This window comes from Lipotes vexillifer, unplaced genomic scaffold, assembly GCF_000442215.2.
Source record: "Lipotes vexillifer unplaced genomic scaffold, Lipotes_vexillifer_v1.1 scaffold591, whole genome shotgun sequence".
Taxonomy (NCBI): Eukaryota; Metazoa; Chordata; class Mammalia; order Artiodactyla; family Lipotidae; genus Lipotes; species Lipotes vexillifer.
The window spans coordinates 1,374,263-1,386,880 of NW_006791954.1; positions in this window are offsets into that span (position 1 = coordinate 1,374,263).

Genomic DNA, 12,618 nt, shown 5'->3' on the forward strand with positions numbered 1-12,618 from the left:
GACTGGTTCTGTCACTGACTGGATGTGTTTGCAGAAAAGTTAATGTCCGAATTCCCAGCGAGCTCACAGGAATGCTCTGGGGCTCCTCCTCTGCCTTTCCTACAGCAGTGCTGGACAGGGCAGTGGCATACACTGGAGAACCATTGGCCATTGGGCCAAGGTGTGTATTATTTGACCTATTATCAGTATAATCAAAGGCAGGATTTGCTTATTAGAAACCACTCCTTTGCGCTTCTCGGTTTCCTCCTAAGTGTCACCTGTGTGAGCAAGTGCCCAGTTCTCCATGTCCTGGCTGCTGTCCTGTGCCTCCTGAGTCCTCCTTACTTTCCAGATCAGCACGTGGATCTGGGGACCAGGGCGTACCCAGGGTCTCCTTTACCCACACTGTCTCTCAGGTAACTGCACTGGCTCAGCACTGCTCACGTTTCAGCAAACCTTCCTGTACAGTATCTCATTTGAACTTCCCAACAGCTCCATGGGTTGGGTGGGATAAATGAGAGATAGATAGCATCTTCCCATTTTATAGGTGAGAGAAATTGAAACGCTGAGGGACATGCCTAAGGTTACACAACTTGAGCGAGAGTTCTTCTAATGTGATACCCCGAAAAGATTATGCAAGCCTGTGGAGGAAGTCCCATTTCTGAAATGTTTAGGTATGCAATCTGAGGTAAAGCTTTCTTTCTGGGGGGATAGCAAGAGCAAAAGCTCTGGAAACGTGCCTCAGCTGGCCTGTGTGTCAGAGGATCCAGGAGGACAAACCAGGCTTCAGATTTGCCCTTCCTCATTCACAGAAAGCTGTGGACTGGGGGCTGGTAGGTTCAGGGAACATATCCTCGGGAGGGTAGCAGTTCTGGCACCAAGCTTCTGGCAAGATGAAAGTCTCTTCTGGGATTTCCCAAAATTTACGGGATTTCCACTGTGGGCTTTACTGCTGCGTACAAAGCAGTTAGGATTTCGGGTACAGGTGAAGCTGTTTGATGCCTCTCCTGTCATTATTCTTTCTGGACGTGTTTGTTTCTGTTTAAATGATAGAGTTGAAGCCATCTGGTTATGACAACATCAGAGCCCTAGCATACTGTTCATAAACCTCCCACTGCCACCACCCCCTCCCTGAGCTCCCCCACATCTGAAATTTAATTCAAGTTAGCTCCACAGTCTGGGGCATGTGCTGTCACTGCAGAGATGTCCGTGCCAGTGGAACAGTTGGAGATTTCAATTCCACAAGGATATGGCTTATTTATCAAAACAATATTTCAGGCAAGTAGTTTCACAGAACCTTTGGAGTTGCAGTTTCAGGTCCAAATACTGTATCTGGCATCATTCCCCAACTTCCCTCCTTCCTTATTGTCAGCCCCCCTCTATCTGGCCATTCACGGAAAATTTTTCTTGTTCCTTATGTAGAGATTAAAGCTGTGTTATTAGGCATTTCAAACACCTTTATGAGGTTTAACAATTCAGGTAAGAGATGCCTCTCTTTTCCTTATCACTGGTAAGTCTGCTGAGCTTTTAGGCCTTTAAGAGGTTCCTCTTTTTTTTTTTTTTTTTTAATTCCAGCCAGAGACATCAAGATTCTTTCTTAGGCCAAAAGATCTCTAGCTTGACCACCACTCTGCGCATTCATTTATAATTCTGGCTTAAACCTATTGTAGGTTCTCCATATTGCGTGAGCCTGTGCAGATGAAAGGAAACAGCCTGTATGTTTATGAGCAAAACAACAGAAGGGGGGAGTTGAGCTGTACTTTGAAACTGACTGTTGCTTTGTTCTGGCTCTTCAACTCCTATAAAAGAACAGCAACTAAATCCCCCTAACATGACTATATTGGATCCTTTGGTTTATCTTTGTCAAAGACAAATTCTTGGCTGGAGCCCAACCTTATTTTCCACAGCTAATTATCTTTTTAATCAGCCCGGGCCTGTGTGTTTCCTGTATCTCATGACTGTTCCCTGAACCCTGCCCTATATCATTTAGATTCATTTCTAATGGCTTGCTGACTAATCCAGCATGCAGGTGAGTATGGTCGGACTGCTCTTTATGTATGTGCATGCACAAGGTAGATGTGTTCCCCCCCTTTTAATTTCAGAAGTGACCTTGCCACGTTGGGGACTTTGACCCAATAGGTGGACACCTCCTGGAGACAGTAAGCAAGGAAGCAAATGTAGGATGATCAGTATTTGGGATAATGAGCTGGGAGAACCAGAAGCTTTGACCTCCAGATGAGAGCGGAAACTTGAATGTTGTCGACTGATGGGATCTTTATGTGGCTAAGCTATTATAATGCAAGATATCATTCCCCCTCTGTAAATCCTGTAATGCTGGAGTAGAAAGTGGCGTCTGGAATACTGTTTGGTTCTGATTCCTGCAGCTCTAGGAAAAGAGAATTTTAGACTTGAGGGAATTCAGTACAAGCAACAGAAATGACTAAGGAGTTGAAGGGGATCAACCTCAGGGGGAAAACATTATGAAGATAAAATGTGCATTACTCCAGTATGGGAATGTTGCACCAGGACCTGTAGCTTACAGAGCTCACGGGAGCTCTGTACGCTTGCCGGCTTGGGTTGTGCAGCTCCCGTTCATCCCGAGGTGATACAACCATAACATCCTCGAGGTCACTCAACCTGGCTCTGAGCCAAGAAGCAGCAGAAGGCAAAGGAATAGCTTTGGGCCTTAGGCCCGCAGACCAGAAAGAAAGTGAAAATCTAAGAATTTGCCTAAGTGGGCACCCCTGCTCATAATGCTCAGTTGAAATGGGGGTGAGCTTTAGCCCCCTCAAGACCCTGAAAGGTGAGCTTTTGACAAACTTCAGGGAAAAAAGGGGCCCCCACATAATTCATCTTCTTTTCATGTCTGAGAAAACACATCGAGAGAAGTGAGATGACTGGTCAAGGTCACAGAGATGAAAACTCGGGCCACTGACTGAGCAAACAGTGCCTGAGCACCTAGAAAGTGGCAAACACTGTGCTAGGCTCGGTTTGAGGTGAGGGGTAGGATTTTCCCTCCACTAATCCAGTCTAATGGAGGAGACGGGAGTGGCCCACAGAAACAAAGCCCGGGGGTCATAGCACTGAGGACTGAAAAGCTATTGAATTTAGCAGGAAGGAGGTCAGCGGTTACCTTAGAGCAGTTTCTGTCAAATGGTGGAGGCAGAAGCCAAGACTGATGAGAAGGTAAGCAAACATGGCTCGAGTATAAGCCCCTCTTTCCAGAAGTTTGGCAGGGAGAGAGGAAGGGAATCTCTCCCACCCACTCTTAAGAACTTAACGTCTCAATTTAGTCAACACATTTACGTTTGTTTAGAAGTGATGGTATACAGCTTGTTCCATAAAATTACAGACACTTCAGTGACTGATGTTTGTAATAAAAGTCATGTCTGTAGAATAATGGTAGCTTCAAATTGAGAAAACAATCACCGTCAACCCTTACACAGTTTTGAGAATGATTTCCTCAAGACAGACACATGTTTCTATACTTCTTTAACCTATCCATCTTCCAAGTAAAAGTTGGCTTCACATCTATTATAGACCCTTGAAATGTTTTTCCGGGCAGTGGTTTTGTTCAGTGGCGTGCTACTTAAAGGTATAACATTTAGTTCCCCAAAATGTCAGCCCTGATTGGTAGCATTTGCTAGTTTCCATGGTGTAAATACCCCCACCGTGGCCATTTCAAACCCTGAGGTGACATTACTGGGTGCAGAGTTGGAAGGGGTGTGAAGCTCCCCATTGTCGAGTACTGCCACCATACAGATGGGGTAAACGAGTATAACCTCAAGCCTTAGGCAATGGTAAAGTGTAAGATAATTAGGAAGAGATGAATTTTGAGTATTTATTACTTGTGCTGTTAGTTGTACATTAATACAATTCAATTTTTAATTGGCCATTTAACAGCCATCTCTCGAAATTTCCAAAAATTTTAACGAATGGCTCTATAGAGACAGTGTGCACTGGTTCCAGCACACCACTGGTGTGCTTTCAGATTTGCCCTCCGACATCTGTGCTTTGTTATCTCCTGTTACCCTACAGCACTTTAAAATGTACTTTTTACTAGTTTAATGGTAAAACGAAGCATTGCCTTTTTGGAAATTTATAGATAGATTGACATTGATACGTGAACCAATAGTCATATTACACATTTTAATCTCTCCGGGTAAATAAACATTTTTATGCTATCTCTTACAGGTATTGGAAGTGTTTATTTTTATTGAAACACTAATGAAAAGTAGGCACATCCCCTGATATATCCAATGTAACCTGCAGTCATTCCAGGGAAGTGGTCTTCACAGTGTATCATTCGTGTCTCCATTACCTCTATTCATGTCTCCGTTACCTCTGAACAACAGTTAAAGAGGGGGAAAAAAGGGCATTTGAGCATGGTCGGCATACCAATGGGTGATCCCCAAGGTTTTCTACACCCGCTGAGGTTTAAGAACCTTGCATTGCTTTTGCCTTTTTTTTTTTTTTAAATAAATTTATTAATTTGTTTTTATTTTTGGCTGTATTGGGTCTTTGTTGCTGCTCATGGGCTTTCTCTAGTTGAGGCAAGCGGGGGCTACTCTTCGTTGCGGTGCGTGGGCTTCTCATTGTCTTGGCTTCTCTTGTTGCAGAGCACAGGCTCTAGAGCACAGGCTCTAGAGCGCAGGCTCAGTTGCTCCGCGGCATGTGGGATCTTCCCGGGCCAGGGCTCGAACCCATGTCCCCTGCATTGGCAGGCGGGTCCTTAACCACTGTGCCACCAGGGAAGCCCTGGTTTGGCCTTTTAAGAATGAATTTTTAGAGTCCTTTCTGTTTTCTTTGCTAAAAATTTATTTATACCATATATGATGTGCCAGGGACTGTGCTCGTTTCTAGGGATAAACAGTGAGTAAAACTAACTGCTCCCTGCCCTCGTTGGACCTGACAGGTCTAATGGGGAAGAGAGTGTCCTTAATAATCTCACAAAGACGTGACGTCAGGCCATGGTGAGTGCTCTGAAAGAAATGTGTAAGGCACCGTGAGAGCCTGGAGTGGGGAGTTAATCTCATCTGGGGCATCCAGAAAGGCTTCCCTAAGAAAGCAGCTTTTGAAGTGAGAGCTGCAGGATGAAGAGCTGTCAACTTGGTAAAGTTGGAGAGTCACATTCCACACAGAAGAAATCGCCTGCATGAAGCGCAGACTCAGGAGGGAGCATGGTGCATGTGATCTAGGAGCCCAGAGAAGGCTGGGTGGCTGGAGCGTGGAGAAGTGTGAGAGCAAGTTAGAAGCCAGACCTGGCAGGACCTTCATAGGTCACATTTAGAATCTGGGTACTTATTACTAAGAACAGTGGGGAAATCATGGAAGCTTTATTAAGCAGGAGGGGGGTGACAAGATTTTTATTCTAATAGATCTTTGGCTGGAGTGTAGAAAAGTTGATGTTGAGAGTGGGGATGGAGGAAGGCAAGAGATGGCAGAACTTGAACTACGGAGGTGGCAGAGCTGGAGAAGAGATACATTTGAGAGAGGTTTAGGGGGCAAATTTGTTAGAACTTGCTGATTGGATAGAGTAAGGACAAAGAGGTGAGTAGGATGGATTCACAAACATAGAGACCAGTGGGAAGATAAACGGGGAAATTAGATCATTAAATTCATTTTACTTGTTGCTTATGAGATGCCTTGAGAGTTCCAAACGGAGGTATCCCATGGGCTATTGAATTTTTGAGCCTAGGATTCAGAGGAGAGATCAAGACTGGAGAGACGGTTCTGGGATATACTGGTTTCGAGGTGTAATTGTGAAGCCCTCGGTGTGTTGGATCATCAAGGAGTATAGAGTGAAGAGAGAAGGGGGCCCGGGAACCTTAAGGAACCTAAAGGTTCCTAAACCTTAAGGAATGCTTATATTTTAGGGCCAGTAAAAAAAGATAAGCCACAAAGAAGGAAAAGAGTTGGCTAGAGATAGACAGGAAGGAAACATATGTCAGAGAACAAATACAAAACTGTTAAAAGTGTCAAATGCAGTAGAATAAGAGAAACAATAAAATCGCCCATTGGAGGGAGCAACATGGAAGTCATTAGTGAGCTTAGCTGGAGCCATTTCAGTGAAGGGACCCAATCGGGGTGAGGTGAGGAGTGGGTGGGTCACGAGGAATGAAAAGTTCGGGCAAAACCGGAAGAAGGAAATGAGTAGAGGGAGGACTTTCATTTTTTCCCTATAGTATGGAAGAGAAATGAGCACGTTCAAGGCTGGCGAGCGGGATCCAGTAGAGAGGAAGCAGTTCAAAGCTTTCAGGTCCAGTAGAGAAAGGACCATCTGTGCTGGGAGGTTCTGAGTGATCTGCGAGGAGAAGCGGGTGGGTGGGCATAGGTAGGAAGATGAGGGACACCCTCTCTGGGTATGAGGAGGGTCCTATAGAACGTGGGTTTGTCTCATAGTAGGAAGTTGAGCAAGCTTGCATCTGGTGACTTGTACGTTTTTGAGTGTTAAGTAGGAAATAAGATCAATGGCTGAGAATCCCTGGGATGGCGTTGGGGCTGGGAGGTGTGATCAGCCTAGTGGCTGGGGAAGGGTTGGTGAGAGCGCAGGCAGCGCTGGAGGTCTAGCCAAGGTTGGTGTTCAGAGAGCACAGCGTCTGGAGTCTAGGAGCCCGTCTCTGATCTCCTGCCACCACTCACGATCCCGGCCAAAGCACCTGCGTGTATAAGCCTTAGTTTTTCTTCTGTAAAATGGGTATTTCATAGAGTTCCCGTGGAAATTAATGAGTAGTACAAATCAAGTCCTTAGCATGGTGATTACCGTTCATGAGCTCCAGAAAGGTTAACTGCCACTGATGCTATTGTTATTGCTGTGTACTTCTTGTTGGTCCTACCCTAAGCCACATGTAGCCTTTAGAGTCCATGGCCTTTTAGGATTTCTTGGAATGCAAGGTAAATCTGCGACGAGACCCTGAAATGGGCACCTTTGGGAGTGTGGGGATCTTCTGAGCCAGAATTACCTGTGGGGAGAGGGAGAGCCATCCCCTGGCCAGCCCTGTGTCCTGCGAGCTCTGAGGTTCTCACCTGCTGTAACGCGTGGGGGAGTCTCAGGAAGAGTCAGCCTGCCCCAGACCTTTCAGTCACCTGGAACAGCTCTTCATTTATGATCATCACCATCATCTTTGTTATAATCTCCAAAAGCTAGGAGTGCTTGACATTAGGCATTCCAGAGAGGAAGGTAAGAGGCAGGACAGAAGCACTTGGGCTTGGAGGTGTGAAAATAGGGATCGGGGAGAGGATGTAAGTAACTTGGGGACCCTGGAGCCCAGTTTCTTGGGCAGCTGCTGCCTCCTGAGGGGCCGGGGGAGAGGGATGATGCACACCTGCTAATTCAAGGCCGTCTTTTCTACATGGTTTTCCTTCTTTGGCTTCTTTTCTTTTTTCTTTCCTTTTGGGCTCCCGGTCCTTCCCTCCTCCTGGAGCGTGGAAGCTTCCGTGATTTCCTAGACATTTCTCTCCCCTGTGTCTCCAGTACCGCTCACTAGAGTGACGTCTTGAGCCTGATCCTGCAGCGTTAAAAAAAATAATAATAAAAACCTGCCTACGACGAGCCCTCCAGTGCCGATCTCCGCTGAGATGTGACAGATGGCAGCGCCTGACTGAGCAGCGGCAGGCCCCTCCTATCCCAGGCCTGGGAGCTGCCGAGGCTGGTAAATGGGGCATTTATATACCTTTCCACACTCTTGTATCCTCCACCTTCTCGCAGTTTCCCCAAACAGCATCCTCCTCATTTATAAAGTGCAGATGCCGCCTGTCGGGGTTTTAGCTGCCCCTTGACCTGTGCCTTCCCTTCTCCTCTTCTCTGTCCCTGTGAAAGACTCCCACGATAGAGAGCGTTCAGAGTCCCTATTTACTGCCAGGCCCTGTGCCTACCCCATGCCCTTGGCCCTTCTCAAAGTGTAGAAGAAATGGGTCACATAAGGCCCAGTCCTCCGGGAGTCACCCTCGGGGCTACAGTCCAAGATGGGCCTGTTTCACACACCCAGTCCCCAGGAGTACCATCAAAGGACCACAGGCCATCCAGGCTGATGAGAAATTGATCCGTTGGGTGGAGGTGATAAAGGCAGGTGAGGTGAGGGTGGGGCAAAGTAAGGCAGGAGGGGCCCCTGCAGGCTGCCTCAGCCTCCTCCGGAGTACACTTGGCTGACTGCTCTGGGTCTTTTAACTCTGCTTCTAAATAAAGACCCTTTGGCCACCTGCATTCCCCGAGCCTTGTGTGGTGTTTACCAGTCGAGGTCCCCAGGGGAAGTACCCAGGGGCTTCTGGAGTGCAGACGTGGGGGATTCCGGGCCCAAGGAGCAGTAGAAATACAACCAAGGGCTCCATTTCTCAACCGGAATCAAAAAAAAAGAGAGTAGATTCCTCTGTATGAGTCATCTTTTGTAGACTTCTGACCTTCCCTATGGGTATTTATTCCTGCGCATTCCTGCCCATGGCCACTTTTCTCCCTCCCTCACACCCAGCCTTGGCCAGGAACAGAGAGGGCTATAGGCTGGGACTGTACTCAGGGCAGCTGTGCCAAACACGGTTCAATTGCTTTACCCATTCCAGCTCACAACAGCCCTCTGACAGGTAAAGACCCCCCCCCCCCCATTTTACAGATGGGGAAATTGAGACACAAAGATGCTCAATAACTTGCTGAAAGTCTACAATTAGGAAGTGGCAGAGCAAGGACTTGAATCCATGGAACTTGGCTCCAGAATCTGTGCTCTCAACTGCTGCTCTCCACAGCCTCCCCCAGGAAGAAAGAGAAACCAGCCCTCTGCCCCTGCCCGTGAGCCCCAGGCAGATGGCAATAGCCCTACACGGACCCGGAGCCACCGCTGCCAGAGCTGCTCCTGCAGGAACCATGTGAGCAGGTGGGGGAAGGACTGCCATCCAGGCCCAGAGGGCTGAGGGGACCAGAACGAGGTCACATGGCAACCAGTACTCAAACCCAACTCTCTCCAAACGCACCATAGCTGGGGAATGGCCTTGCTCTGAACCCAAGGAGGGGGAGCCCAGTCTCCCTGGGGCTGCGCAGGCCATCCTTCCCCAGGTGGGGCCACCCCTCAAGTCATGAAGGGGATCGGATCAAGGAAGCCTGGGGTCAGGAAAAAGCAGGTACCGGGTTAGGAGCCAGAAGACCCTGGCTTTTCCTGTGATGCTCAGTGCCCCTCACTGTGCCCCCGGAGCTAAGCCAGGTCTCAGAAGACTGTTCTAGAGAAGACAACACAACAATATCGGGACAGCTGGGAGGAGGGGTGTGCCAACACCAACATGCTGCCCTCCTCCTCTGCTGCCCTCACCCTTCCTGCCCACCCTCTCCTCCAGCCAGGAGGACCTGGGCTGCTGGAGTGAGAACAGTGCAGCAGATTGTCCCCCTGTTGTCACTTCCTCTCCCAAGGTGGCAGAGTGAAGGCAGTGATCATGCCTCAGCACACCGTCCAGTGAGGCCCATCAGGGATGACTCCCCAGGGAGAGTTTGGTGTGCAGGACACCTTTGAGCAGATATGCCTCAAAGTAAGGCCCTCCTGTCTCTGGGGAGCCTCCAGGCCAGCTGGACAGGACACACAGCCCCTGCCCTCACAAGTCTTGGATCTGATGGGGAATGACAGCTCCTATGTCCAGTCTCTAGTTAGTCTGGGGGGACACCCACGTTTCCTGCTGTGACAGTCCCCAAGTTGGCAGTTACATAGCACTCCAGACTCGACCTGAGTCAGAGGTAGGAGCAGTCTCTTTCAAGAGGGCTGTGGATGCTCGGGGATAACAGGGGAAGCAAGGTGGAGTGGGGAGTTGAGGCTGGATGCAGGAAGAGAGGCGGGGGAGAGGCGAGTTTCATTTAAAACTCTCTAGGGACCAGTTCAGAAACGTCCTCTGGGAAAGTCAGGAGCCTTGTTCCGAGACAGGCTTGATGCTGGGGGGGGGGGGTGGGGAAGGCGGGAGCCATATGGCTCAAGTGCGAACTGAACCTCTTCCCCCGATGATCTGGCCCCATGGAGACCAGCTGGAACTTTCAGAGGCTTTATTAAACAATATTTGTTAAATGAATAAGCACTAAGGGAGAAACTGAAGGGCATTAACGTATTGTGTCCACAAGGCTTAAAAACAGCCCAGCTCACAGAGTCTAGGTTTCTGAGTCTGCCCTGCCAAGGCTTGGCAGGCTCTGGCCTGGCCTGGGCTACAGCCTTCTGCCTTCACAGGGAGAAGCCAGTTGAGGGCCAGCACCACGTTGAGGGAAGGGAGCTCCTTACTAGACCCCAAGAAACCACATGGTTCCTCTGCAGCCCACCTAAGTCACCCCCTTTCATCTCCCTCCCCAGATGGATAACACCTTGAGTTCACAGGGGCATTGCTTTTCCTTGGTGGAGACAGAGGTACCCCTGTTTCTTAAGCCAGGCCAATTAGCAGGAATCAGAACTGTACCTGCTCCTACCCAGACTGTCCGGGGCAGGGCCAGCGTCTTGAGGGACTCAGACCTGAGCTTATACAGTCTGTGCTGGTCTCAGTGTAAGCACAAAACCAACATTGACAGATTCAGGTTCAAGTGGCTGGTACTCTGCTCCCAAGGGCCTCACTCCCCGATTGGCAGTCAACCAACGAAGCCAGAAGCACGGGCCACACGGGCCACACAGGCTGCTCTGTACGGTTTGTGCCCACCCTGGTGGGAGAAACACCCTACAACCCCAGGTTCCCAGAGTGACGGAAGGGCAGCCCCTACTCTGCCCTGTCAACGATCCCCCTCCCGTTACAGGCCCCCTTCTGCACTGGACTTCCAAAGCTGTGTTGCTGCAGGTAATTAAAGGGTTTTAATTAAATTAGGATCCCATCTGGCAGGGATCAGTCAGGCCCTTAACAACGATTTCCTGTCACCAGCATCAGAATGTGGATGGGGACTCAGATGGGGGGGGGGGGGCTGAATTTGGGGACTGGAGGCCTTTCAGACAGGGCTAGAGGATGCTTCTCAGCTTCTTGGGAGCCCCCTGCAGTGCAGCAGCAACTTCGTCCACCTCGCAAATGGCGTCTGTGCGCCTCAGTGCTGGAGAGGGGGCGGAGAACCAGAGTTCTTCCAAGTTCCTTCTTGCCCGTGAGTCGATAAAACCTCTCTGAAGTGCGGCAAGATATGTGAGCATTTTCTCATCTCTACAGGTGAGGAAACTGAGGTCCACAGAAGTGAAGTGCTCAACCACATCCACTAAAATCAAGTGGAGCTAGACTAAACTGCTAGAAATGGAGACCCAATAAATAGAAATTTGATAGAAGTAAGATAGCAATTTGATGTTTCTCTCACATAAAAGTCTGAAGGTAGGAGCCTAGGACTGGTATGATATTTCTATTCCACAAAATTTTCAGGGACCAGGACTTCTTCCAGCTCATTGCCACTTCTAGGGTATGGCTCTTATCCCTCGTGGTTTAAGATGGCAGGTAGAGCTCCAGCAATCACATACATATTCCAGGCAGCAGGACAGAGGATAGAACAAAGAAGACGGGGCAGAGGGTGTATGTCAACTTCTTAAGATTTCTGGAAGTTGCCAAATAACTGGCTTACTGGCTAGATCTTAGTCACGTGGCCGCATCTAGGCACAAGGGAGGCAAAGAAATGGAGTATTCTTTTCAGGCAGCCAAGTGCCCAACTAAAAATGGAGAATTCCATTACTGCGGAGATAGGGGAAATGGATATTAGTGGTCTCTGCCACACTTATTATGGGAACCCAGGTCGCCTACCTGCAGCCTGGGGCCTTTTTAGCTCTCCACACCAGGAGCAAGGCTGAAGTTAACACAAACCCCCATCTCCAGAAGCAAAGAAGAGTAACATTTGTCGAGCAACTCATTTAGTTTTCCTACCAATGCTCCAAGGTAGGTAGTAGATCGCTAGTTTTTCACATAAGGAAGCTCTGGAAGATTATGTCATTTGTCCAGGGCACCCGACTAATAAATTACAGACTCAGAATTGGGATCCAGATATATCTTTCTGCAACTCTCATGTTGTCAGTTCATTGGTTCAGGAGGTGCTAGCTTGTCCCTTGGGACCATCTAGCCAGGCGGCCCTGAGATGATGAACTGGGAGGCTTTGAACTAGGCACCTTAGCTTGGGTGGTTTTCAGGTCAGCCTTTGAGCTTGGCAGGCCAGCAGGAAACAGGGGCTTCTGTGGAACCAGAACCCAGCGCCCAGCTGCTGAGTGCCATGTCTCCTCCGGCATTTGTGCCTTGGTGATGGCAGCAGCTGCCACTCCAGGACTTTGGTATAACTGGCAGGTGCTGTCCCCAACCAATCTTGCCTCCGCCTAGCGGGGCTGGTGGTGCATCTCCCCGCCCGTCACCCCAGCCCCTGGTTCTCCCGGCAGTACCAGAGGACTCAGAACCTTCGGAAGTAACATTTCTCTCTCCTACTCCCAGCCATGACATTGGATCACTTCCCAGCACAGAGCAACTGGTTCATTGTGTCTCCCACGACCCCCTACACATACCCACTCAATAATCCAGCACCCTGGTCACTCCACGACCTTCAGCTGCCTCCACCCCCCTACACGCCCTTCCCCCAGCTTCCCTACCCACCTACCACCTCGTGCATCGCTGAGCAGTGGGCCTCGCCACACAAGTCTGCCACATGCAGGGTCACCAGCATTCCTCCCAAGGATGGGAAAGGGGGTGACTCAG